The sequence below is a fragment of the Pecten maximus genome, chromosome 4 (genome assembly GCF_902652985.1).
Source record: "Pecten maximus chromosome 4, xPecMax1.1, whole genome shotgun sequence".
Lineage (NCBI taxonomy): Eukaryota > Metazoa > Mollusca > Bivalvia > Pectinida > Pectinidae > Pecten > Pecten maximus.
The window spans coordinates 21,962,453-21,974,352 of NC_047018.1; the positions used below are offsets into that span (position 1 = coordinate 21,962,453).

The window sequence follows — 11,900 nt, forward strand, 5'->3', positions numbered from 1 at the left end:
TTGTAAGAACTTTTCATTTAGATAAACTCCATAAGAAATTGAAACGAACGTTAGTGAGGATGTCATAATGGTAACAATGGCAACCAAGAAACTAGTCACATTTCTCTGGCAACCAAGAAACTAGTCACATTTCTCTGGCAACCAAGAAACTAGTCACATTTCTCTGGCAACCAAGAAACTAGTCACATTTCTATGGCAACCAACAAACTAGTCACATTTCTCTGGCAACCAACAAACTAGTCACATTTAAACTAGTCACATTTCTCTGCCAATTGATATTACAAGGACTTATGTAATGGTTAACTTTTACCAACCAAATCCTTATATTACTTCAAAATCATGGTTTTAAAAACACTTGTATGAGTAACAAACTGGTCAACGTTGTACAACAGGAGTCATTACACAGGAACGTATTATCATTACATCATTGATATGCTTGTTATAAATGGACTTAGTCCCTGTGATCAAAACATAATGGTGATACTGATAATAGCTGATTGCCTGTTCAAGTTTAGAGAAGTCCATTGAAGTCAACAGAATCCTTTAACAAACGGCTCGACGTATTGACAAATCACGTCTCTCACGAGACTACAACCAGACAACGCAAATGACAGCAAATGGAACAGCCCTGTTTCAGTGCTGTCGTTATAACCCATAACGGCGTCATATAGTCCATACATTTCAGTTTTATTTCGCATGACCAGTCTACAGTTGTTTCGGTCATTGTTGAAACTGTAAAGAACTCCTCATGGGACATATTTACTCCACGTGGCTACGTGAACAGATCCATTTGACAGCGCGATCATTCACTGAAAATGTGTAAAATGCATATGTTTGGTTAGGACACGTTCACGTGTAGACTATATCAACAAGACAATAGTGACGTTTTGTCTGTTCAGAGAAATAACCAACAGAGAATCTGGTGGACCAGCCTCTAACAGAGAACCAAAGAGACGAGCCTCCAACAGAGAACCAAAGAGACAAGCCTCTAACAGAGAACCAAAGAGACAAGCCTCTAACAGAGAACCAAAGAGACAAGCCTCTAACAGAGAACCAAAGAGACAAGCCTCTAACAGAGAACCAAAGAGACAAGCCTCTAACAGAGAACCAAAGAGACAAGCCTCTAACAGAGAACCAAAGAGACAAACCTCCAACAGAGAACCAAAGAGACAAGCCTCTAACAGAGAACCAAAGAGACAAGCCTCCAACAGAGAACCAAAGAGACAAGCCTCCAACAGAGAACCAAAGAGACAAGCCTCCAACAGAGAACCAACAGTGAAACTAGTGGACCAGCCTCCTACAGAGAATCTAGTGGAACAACCTCCAAAAGAGAAGCTAGCAGACCAGCCTCCAACAGAGAACCGAGTGGACCAACCTCCAATAGAGAAGCTAGTGGACCAGCCTCCAAAAGAGACTGGAGTGGACCAACCTCCAAAAGAGAAGCTTGCAGACCAGCCTCCAACAGAGAACCGAGTGGACCAACCTTCAAAAGAGAAGCTAGCATACCAGCCTCCAACAGAGAACCGAGTGGACCAACCTCAAATAGAGAAGCTAGTGGACCAGCCTCCAACAGAGAACCGAGTGGACCAACCTCCAAAAGAGAAGCTAGCATACCAGCCTCCAACAGAGACTGGAGTGGACCAACCTCCAATAGATAAGCTAGTGGACCAGCCTCCAACAGAGAATGGAGTGGACCAACCTCCAAAAGAGAAGCTAGTGGACCAGCCTCAAACCCTCCACCTCTGGGTTGCGAGTTCGAAACCCACGTGGGGCAGTTGCCTGGTACTGACCATAGGCCGGTGTTTTTTTCTCTCCGGGTACTCCGGCTTTCATCCACCTCCAAAACCAGACACGTCCTTAAATGACCCTCGTTGTTAATAGGACGGTAAACAAAATAAACCGAACCAAACCAAAGCCTCCAACAGAGAAGCTCGTCGACCAGTCTCCGACAAAGAGCCTAGTGAATCACCCTCCAACAGGGAGGATCAAACATTTTGGACACCATGATGTACCGTACTGTACATGTTGCAGGAACCGACATCAGAAGACACAATATTCGATTCCTCATACCATTTGCAAGAATACTTATTTCCCCTCTGGCACCATCAGACTTCGGAACACATCACTATCAGTAGTCGTAGACAGCCTCTTACCCGAGATCTTCTCGGGGATGTTAAGCACCGCCCATCTCCAACAGTGTGCACCGGGGGTTTTAATTTTAACCGTATACCTGTATATAGTTCCATTGCTCACATCACGCAAAGTCGGAAAATATACGATTCGTGGTATGAACTATAACTGGAAAAAGTAAATAACGGCAAAAATTAACAGTCGGAAGAGGTTTCCACTCCCGAAATAGCCAAAACATTTTTGTCTGTCTGGACACCAGGAACGACGACCAGTGTTACAATGATCGACCCGTCTCCACTGTTTCTTATGTAACAGGAAAAATAATGGCCGTGTAGCCTCAATGTTGAAACAAGAGTAAATTTTTCTAGGGGTTAAGATTAGGCCCCTTAATTCTCCCATCCTCCAACACTCAACTGGTATATTATGTTATCATTTTGGAATCACTCTCTGGACAAGTCACTCTCGCACATGGGAATTAGTTACTGTCTGTGTGTATTTGTATCTATCGTAACGTGTACACCTATGTTGAGCATTTTGGACGTTTTATGGCTCATATGGACTTGGTTAATTTGTGCCGAGACCACGTGTTTTAGGGACTAGAATGTTACATGCTGAAGTACGTTCAATACTTACGAACTCGCCTCACGGACATGCTAGTACTAGTATATTTACTTATTCTTCATTAAATATTCCTACGCCATTACAGCGGACGTATGATTTCCAACTCTCGCCCACGCGATACTCCATTTACTTGTTACATATAACCACCTATATATTTGTCTGTCTATCGCTCTCCTGTCATAACGGTACTAAAGTTTGACGGGGCACTTCAGGGAATGAAGTGCCGTAAGAACAATTTGTGGTCTCGCTGGCTATAGAGAAAAATGCATTTTAAAATTGTTGTCATTTATCCACATTATTTGAAGCACGTCAGTATTTTTGTTTTCCTAACATCATTGCGATGAATTCGGAAATGTGAGAAGGGAGGGGATGTTCTAAATATTTTTATATTCAGATCAATGTTTTTCAAGGCCAGAGATAAAATCAGAGAGATCGAGTATGTATAGGTATGATTCTTGCAAATATAAAACCTACCAAACTACGAAATGTAAATATGTATCATATTAATGAACTGGTAAAACAAATCATTTTGGAAATTCTCAGAACGTCTGTTCACTAAAAAATAAACGTCATGTGGGAAATGTTGATGTTAACGATCGACTTTTCACATGATTCCGTGCGCAAGCCAATACACGGTTCGACCGCAATGCACTGAGGGAGAGATTGCTGAACACCTTGGTTCCGATGAAGATATTTTTGGGTTCATGAAGCAAAAAATGCAAGTGATCCGATACTTTTTCACTCTTCGGTCATAGCCGTTACCCATCTTTCTTTGCGTTTTATCTGTGCATTGCGGAAAATGTTAGAAGTCATTTCAACAAGTGTTTCGGTGTAATTTAAAGCACTCTCTATTGACGATGTCGGTGTTTCTTTGTGCTTGGAGAATCGATATGTCGGATGCTAACCAAACACTCGGAGGACAACTGAGCATGGTTGGACAGACACCATTTGTCAAAAATGACAACAGACAGGAAATTAACGGAACAAACTCTGCTACACGGAAGCATTGCATAGAAACCCCGCGTACACATATGAAAGGAGCTAATTGGATAGATTGGCTACATGTCTTCCACAGTTCAAAGGTCAATATCTCGTTTCCATTTTAATCAAATGCTTTGTAGATTTCAACGTGGCTAATGTCCATATATCAATGCAGTGTCAAACATCCGGGTATTTAAATTGTTTTGTTTTTTTCCCGTCCACATAAACCGTTTATACTAGAAGGAAAATTGTTTTTATTCACATTTTTGGTTTGTTTTTGTTTAACGTCCTATTAACAGCCAGGGTCATTTAAGGACGTGCCAGGTTTTGGAGGTGGAGGAAAGCCGGAGTACCCGGAGAAAAACCACCGGCCTACGGTCAGTACCTGGCAACTGCCCCACGCAGGTTTCGAACTCGCAACCCAGAGGTGGAGGGCTAGTTATTCACATGTACATTTCATACCGTACAGACGTGCTTCGAGTAATCAGTAAGTTGACATACGGTTTACAGGGCCGTCATACTAAAGACAACACACGGTCCCTAAGAGGCTACAATAGGTGATCACGAGGCTTTGATTACGTTTGAAGCCTCAAGCATAGAAAAATACATAAATGATATATAGATTGGTCATCAACTAAGCAAACGAATCATTAGCATTTAATTATAGTGATCAGTTTTATTTTTAAAAAAAGAACAAAAAACAACAACAACATAAAACATTATCGCCATTGAGAATTGCGCCGTATGTCAAACATGATTTTTAAACAAAACTGTCGCATTTTGGAATATCAATAAAAGACATTTTAGTCCAGATGACGAGCTAGTCACATGGACATATTGCTTCGAAATAAATATCTTGGATATAAAAAATATATTGACCGTTCTTTGGGCAATATAGTCGTCAATTTTTTTTAATTAAAAAAGAAACCACACCTGTCCTTCTGACCGCCCGAACGATATGCTTTTACTGCAAATTTAATTTGTTAAAAAAAATACATATAACAGTAGGAGAACAAGGGACAATCTTAACCGACATTTCATACAGGAGTCCGTCAAGCATACAAATCAGAGGAAGCATCGGTGGTCAGAGGTTCAACGGGTCACGTATGACCGCACGGTGGTCCGACAGCGTCCATGACCCTTAGGGTATTAGAAGCTACTCCTAGCCCGGCGAGAGCACGTCTGATAATGACAGATTATAGCTATATATAGTAACCACATTACATCAAAGAAGTGATGGGCATGTTTTATAAAAAGCGAGTGTAGTGTTACATCTAACCTTCCGGCAGGTAATGCTTTGTACCAAGGGCGACCCTGAATAATTAGGTACAGTTACATATTTCGTCATGGCGCTAATTGTTTCGAGATGACGTACATAATGTACTCCCCTCCAACGCCATATCGATGAATACCTCATTGGCGCCAATCGCGGACGACGACATGTCCAAATGTCCTTGACCTCTGTTTGTGTGTAATTTTGTTACCATGCCGATAAATTAGTAACTCTCATTAATTCCTTTGTTTACTCGGTGTAGACTGATGAAGTCCCGAGCTCTTCCCTTGTGTAATTCATCCATCATATGGTAAGTTGCTTCTTAATTTGAAAGCAATGGCCTAGGGATAATTTGGTCATCACAGCGGCTACCTGTCCGGTCGTTACTGTCACCGGGTAATAAAATATCGCCTAGAATCTTTACCTACAAACAACGATCGTCGATGGTGTAGTAAAAACAGATTTCTAATGTTTTATTTTATATATGTTACATTTGGCTACAGCAATTCAAATGACCGTTATATACAGCTTGAGTTATTTACATATGATGATTATATACAGGTTAGGTTATTTACACCTGGCCGTTATATACAGGTTGGGTTCTATACACCTGACCGTTATATACAGGTTGGAGTATTTACATATGACCGTTATATACAGGTTGGGTTACTTACACCTGACCGTTATATACAGGTTGGGGTATTTACACCTGACCGTTATATACAGGTTGGGGTATTTACACCTGACCGTTATATACAGGTTGGGTCATTTACACATGACCGTTATATACAGGTTGGGGTATGTACACATGACCGTTATATACAGGTTGGGGTATTTACATATGACCGTTATATACAGGTTGTGGTATTTATATATGGCCGTTATATACAGGTTAGGTTATTTACATATGACCGTTATATACAGGTTGGGTTATGTACACATGACCGTTACATGTGAACGCTAAATCCATGTTGGTTAATATACATGTGATCTTTTGTTAATATACATGTGATCTTTTGTTAATATACATGTGACGTTTATATCCTTTTTTTTTAAATATATGTGGGACCTTTATATAAGTGTTTGTTACATACATGTGACCTTTAATACAGGTTTTGTAATATACATGTGACCTTTATATACAGGTTTGTAATAAATATGCGACCTTTATTTACAGGGTTGTTATATAAATGTGGCCTCCATAACAGGTTTGCAATATACATGTGGCCTTCATATACAGCTTTGGTAATTTTCATGTGACCTTTATATATAGGTTTTGTAATATACACGTGACCGTTATATAAGGGTTTGTAATATATATGCGACCTTTTATACAAGTTTGTTATATACATGTGACCTTTATATACAGGTTTGATATATATATGTGGCCTTTATATACAGGTTTTGTAGTATATATGTGACCTTTATATATGGGTTTTGTAACATACGTGACCTTTATATATATGTTTTGTAATATACATGTGGCCTTCATAGACAGGTTTTGTAATATACACGTGACCGTTATATTCAGGTTTTACAATTTATATGTGACCGTTATATGCAGGTTTGGTAATATACATGTGACCTTTTATATACATGTTTTGTAGTAAATATGCGACCTTTATATACAGGGTTGTTATATAAATGTGGCCTCCATAACAGGTTTGTAATATACATGTGGCCTTCATATACAGGTTTTGTAACATACATGTGACCTTAATATACAGGTTTTGTAGTAAATATGCGACCTTTATATAAGGTTTGTGACATAAATCTAACCTTTATATACAGGTTTTGTAATATGCATGTGACCTTTTACAGGTTTGTAATATACACGTGACCGTTATATTCAGGTTTTGCAGTATACGTGTGGCTTGAAATAAAGAACAAGTTAACTGACTGTAGAGTAATTGAATTTCTAAAAAAAAATATTTATATACATGTACATTTGTATATGTAATATGTTGTTTAATTCAGAACACCAAGTGGAATTCAAAGGCATATTTCCTGTACATTAGAACAGGCTGACAGTATAGTAATAAGAGATGTTTAAGGGTTTTAATCGATATACATTGTAGTACATGTATATGAAGTGGTCGTAAAATACAGATTTTGTTTTGTACAGATGGCCTTAGAGCAGGTTGGGTGTACCAACAAAAATATACACAAAGCCACTTATGGGCGTAAACAAACGGAAAACTATTAAAAGTGTTGAAGTTTGCGGTAAACAATGTGTTATCTGTTTACCACACATGATGTTTTTTGACCAAAAAGTCGCACAAAGCAGCAGAGAACACTTCCGGTTTCGAGTAATGAAGGCCAGGCACGTGAGCGCTCTCCATATGTTACGTTGTTTGTGTATCAAGTACGGCCTCGACATCATTGGATTTGACGGAAGAATAACTTTGTTATTGTCATGATCCACTAGCTGTTATGTTAAAACTGGACTTTTTGTCACTAAGTTATGCACCAACGCCTTTAGATGTCAATATTGCATGTTTACTGAAAATCTGTAATTATTAATTCAAAAGACGAACCTCAATTTCCATTTGTTCACAAACAATGTCATGTACATACGGATGATTTAAATCGCCCAAAACGAGTTATTTTGTTTGTTTGCTGGGTTTATCGCTTCGTGAACACCCGGAGTCATTTTGAGGTGGAGTCTCCTTGTAGTAGCGGGGGACTACCTCACTGAACAAGCAATACGGGAGGCCGCCACATGCCATCCTTAGCAATTAACGTAAAACCTCTTCCCCAAGGACATAACCACGACAGCAAAGTCCGGGACAGAGACTGGACAGCAATATAATGGACACCAGGAGAGCTTCAGAGTTTGAGTATGGTCAGGCAGGCGAGCAGTTTTCCAAAGAATATTTCGTAAATTTGACCTGTTCCCACAACGTTTACTCTACATGGTACTTTTAGAGGCGGTATTAATTTGACTCCCCGATATAACATATAAGCAATGATTGAAAGAGTCTCCCATATCTAAATTCCAACCCCGAAAACATCACGAGAATATTACCCGGAGTCTATTACTATGTACTTATCTGACTGTAATTGTCCGAGTCTTTTGTGTGTTAACTTTCACTGGTTACTACAGGTCGTCCATGCGTGAACTTTGGTTAATTTCATCCCCAATATACGGAGGTGGTATTGTCGCTTCTACGATTAGCTTTCATGACATTTCAATAGAGCTGTCATTATACAATAAACCTGATCACAATGTCTATTCCGGATATGTCACGCCGGAGTCCGCTGGGTTTGTTAGACAATACTTGTGACAAATCACAACTCGTGGAATGGTCGAATGTTGACTTCACGGGATCATTGTCTGAATGGTAGTTTCGTTCGTAATGATAAACTCATCCATGGACACACTGAAATCTTTTTTGTCGCTATACAATATTACTTTAAGATCTTTTCGTACGACCTGTTAAGAGAAATAAATCAGTTTCTTCAACCCGCTAAGCGCAGATCAATATGAGGAACATTATTTAGCTGAACAAATGCAGCTTGCTTTATTTTGTACCACCGAATCACTCTAATCCCTACCATAAGTTACAAATGTTTGCAAAAATCAATCTGTATACTTATCTAAACTGGCTGTACCACCATAGCATGTATACGATGAAGCATGAAATATGCATAAGGTTCTCCAAATGTTACAAGGGAATGTTAGGTGGTGTAATCGCTTCCTATGGGAAACTGGCACAAATGCCACGGTGTTATTGGACAGTCAAGGCTTTGAAGACTTTGGGACACATTCGGTATATTATGTCATCGTTTAAAATGTCGTCCGGTTGACTATAGCTTATCAGAGCCCGACAGGAGAGAGTATAGAAGCATGATGGAGGAACTCGACACCGACGATGTTATCGTACAGGGCTTTGTCGACACTTGGGTATCTGTATAGGGCGTTGGTCATTTGCCCAACATTGCCGAGTTTCTACTGTAGTAATGACACTATAACATTCGTATGGCATTGGGGCAAAGTTAAGGGGATGGAGCGACGGACAAGTACAAAGGAATGAAAAAAAAACCAGCAGCGAGTGGAGGATAAAAATACAGTAAAAAAACAAATGATAGGACGGGAGGGGCTCAAATCGACGCAGGGCGCAATAACCGGAAAAAAATCGCAAGTTAGAGGGGTAGAGAAATGCAGTTGAGGGGCAATGTAGAGTAAAGAGGGGGTCCAATTAAAGGGGACAATATCACAACTGATAGGGCAAAACAGTGAGATGAACGACGCGGAAAGAGTTGATCGGAAGATTGGGGGTGGGACTGATATTAGGGTCGGGCTGATATTGGGCTGGGGACCGATATTGGAGTGGGACTGATATTGGGTTGGGAATGATGTTGGGGTGGGGCTGATATTAGGATGGGACTGATATTGGATTGAGAACTAATATTGGGGTGGGACTGATATCAGGGTGGGGCTGATATTGGGGTGGGACTGATATTGGGGTGATGCTGATATTAGGGTGGGGCTGATATTGAGGTGGGAACTAATATTGGGGTGGGACTAATATCAGGGTGGGACTGATATAGGGGTGGGAACTGATGCTGAAACATGTTTGCAATCAACATGGAACATGAAAAAATTGTGGGTCATCTTAATTGGTACAATCGATTGGGCTAATTAGGGAGATACTATAGTAGGCGATTCAATTGGAATTGGACGTAATTTGGTTAATTAGATAGACGTTGCAGTAGCTAATTGAGAAGGGAACAACGTGCAGTAGAATGTTATATAAAGGCAATGTAGCAATGGGGTATATAATGATGGGGAGGGAATGTGCTTTTGACGAAGTTCGTGATAACGGAAGGGTACAATGGAGTCTGCTTCACTGAAGACAAATAATATTCCCATACGGTTAACATTGCACTTCAAATAGAAAAAGTTGCAACCCTTAAACTAAATTCTACGATTACAAAATGCTTATATACTTCAAGACCAGGTAAATCTCGGCTCGATTTAATTGCTCATCCATTATAAATACATATTATACATTCCGATGGCAGAAGATTGATGTGTTGTCGTCCTAAATAACCTGCAATGTCCTCTATCTCTTCACGTACAAACAGCTATGGTTATGTCGAATTCAACCTACGTACAAACAGCTATGGTTATGTCGAATTCAACCTACGTACAAACAGCTACGGTTATGTCGAATTCAACCTACGTACAAACAGCTATGGTTATGTCGAATTCCTCTTAAGTACAAACAGCTACGGTTATGTCGAATTCAAATAACTTACAAACAGCCACGGTTATGTCAAATTCCCATCTTGTATGGACAGTATAGTTACGAGTATGTCGAACTCCCCTGACAAACACACCTATGAGTATGTCGAACTTCCTTCAAGTACACACAGCTAGGAGTTGTCGAACATTTTATTACTGTTTTGCATCAAGCAACTCAATTTACCTGCCATCTTTCTTTTTTTCTTTCTCTCTCTCAAGGGGGTTAAATTTCGACTTCAACGTTAGTACCTGAACCGCCTAGTCATTTGTTAGACTTCAACTTCGCGTAACGCCGGTAAAAATGAAGAACAGTTTTTCGCGGCATACGATACTTTTGTGTACAATACATAGTAAAAACATTGGAGTTAAACAGTACATGTAAGTATATAATCAGTCATACACGTGTATTACAGTATCTATGTAGTGGAAATCTTCGTTATGATGAACTGGTAGATGTCAAAAAGCGTTGATAGCGTTTCGTCACTGATGACAAATGTCTGGTAATGACTGAGGGATGTTTCAATTGTTTCAACATAAAGAAGCTGCGAAATGATGCTAATTATAAGATATAGACATATTAGTACATTGTATGTGTAAGTAATGTGTGTGAGAATCACCAGAGGGTACACTTACCTTGTATGTCCTTTAGCGAGTATAAAAATTCACAAGAAGCACACAGTAAAGTCCTTTTGTTGCGAGTACAGGTAGAAATGACAAATAATTCCAGATTGTTGTTTCACCTCCGCTACTACCTACACAAGTGTGAGATGTATTGTAATAAGGGAAGCGTATAGAGTATATACACTACAGTTTGGCCTACTTCCCTCGATAGTTATAATCGGAATATAAATCCAAACAGGGGACACACTACCTGTATGTGCACTACTGGGAGGTCCTAACTGCCTCCACAACACTTTATCACTCTACGACTCGCTCCTACGACTGAGAGTATGCAGCAGGTTCTACGCGTGTATGTGGCCTATCGACTGTATTCGCCTGCCGATCAGGACGTTGATATAGACTAAACTCCTATGCAGTATTATATCAACTTATCATCAGATTGCAGCTCTGCTATTTCCAAGCTCATTCAGAGCAAGTTTTAATTTGGGCGTATAATAAAATTGTTGTTCAATTTAGCTGACTGTGTGTTTGTTAGAGATTCTAGATAAACATATTTTGCTTTCCTTACGGCTAGGCTATGGAGCGTGTCCTATTAAATCATAGTGTTACTACATATAAACGTGTTATCAATTGCGTAAGAGTATTAAAATTTTCTAGAGGAAGAATTTCATTAGCGTATAATCAATATACAAAGATGGGAAATACTGTATTATTGGTCTCAACGAATTTTTATGCGAGACAAGTAGAAATCTGAGCGACACGTTTCTGTGTGAAGTTCATGTGTATTATACAATGTTTATATATACAGTATATTTATATATATATATACACACATCTATATCATGCATCACGTGAAGTTATTTTTATATAAAACATAGGCGTATATAGCATGTAAAGAATGATTAGTTATCAGCTCTTTATATGTCGCAAGAAACATATGCACCAATTACCCTTAAAGAGCGACCCCTCACCTATATCAACCGACCTCTAGTCTTAATTATACTGATCACATATACTGATCAC

At 39.4% G+C, this 11,900-nt stretch overlaps 1 protein-coding gene across 1 annotated transcript in view; it reads right to left on the bottom strand.

Moving 5' to 3' along the window:
• Positions 1–11,139, bottom strand: part of LOC117325503 (cAMP-dependent protein kinase catalytic subunit alpha) — a 141,195-nt gene extending 130,056 nt beyond the window's left edge. Inside the window, exon 1 of the mRNA XM_033881768.1 lies at positions 10,890–11,139. The gene's annotated coding sequence lies outside the window, so the exon portion shown is untranslated. The remainder of the gene's footprint in view (positions 1–10,889) is intronic.
• Between the last annotated feature and the right edge of the window lie 761 nt (positions 11,140–11,900).